This window comes from Triticum dicoccoides, chromosome 6A (genome assembly GCF_002162155.2).
Source record: "Triticum dicoccoides isolate Atlit2015 ecotype Zavitan chromosome 6A, WEW_v2.0, whole genome shotgun sequence".
NCBI classification, from domain to species: Eukaryota; Viridiplantae; Streptophyta; class Magnoliopsida; order Poales; family Poaceae; genus Triticum; species Triticum dicoccoides.
The window spans coordinates 202,043,670-202,044,342 of NC_041390.1; positions in this window are offsets into that span (position 1 = coordinate 202,043,670).

Genomic DNA, 673 nt, shown 5'->3' on the forward strand with positions numbered 1-673 from the left:
TCAATAAATCGGAAATGAGACAGTAGATCTTAGCAAGACAACTCATAATTTTTTTCTCACAAAATAATTTTTTTAGAACTACAAAATACATTAAATAAGGGCCGCTTTAACGGAAATGGTTTGCGTACGACAGTTTTTTGTGCGAAGCTCGTACGACCATACGCAGAATATGTATGCTGCATGCTATGGCTCACGCACCGATTGTCTCTGATGGAGTTTCATCGCAAGTATAGCATTGCTCTTGTTTTAAATAAAACGGTAAGATATATTGTACCGGAACTATTATCTCTAACCATCTACTACACTCCTATCGTTAGATATAGCTTCCTTAAAAAAACCATTAGATTTAACTGAAGATGTAATGAACTGAAACTGTTATATAGGAGTATCTAAACATCTACAGTAATATGATTAGATATAGCTTAAGATATAATGAACTGGAACTGCCGATCATATGACCAAATTTTACCTTTGATCTCTGCCAAAAAAAAGTGTGTCTATCAATATGCATTTCGTGCTGGGAAAATGCGAGAAATGTCGGAACGGACTTGTTCGTTTTTTGCACATCAAAGCAATACGCCTTCCATCATCTAACACGGTCAATTAAACAAGAGTGCGAAATCCCTACTTCGTTGACTCTTTACTAACCAACCTACCCCCAAAACAAAAGCAA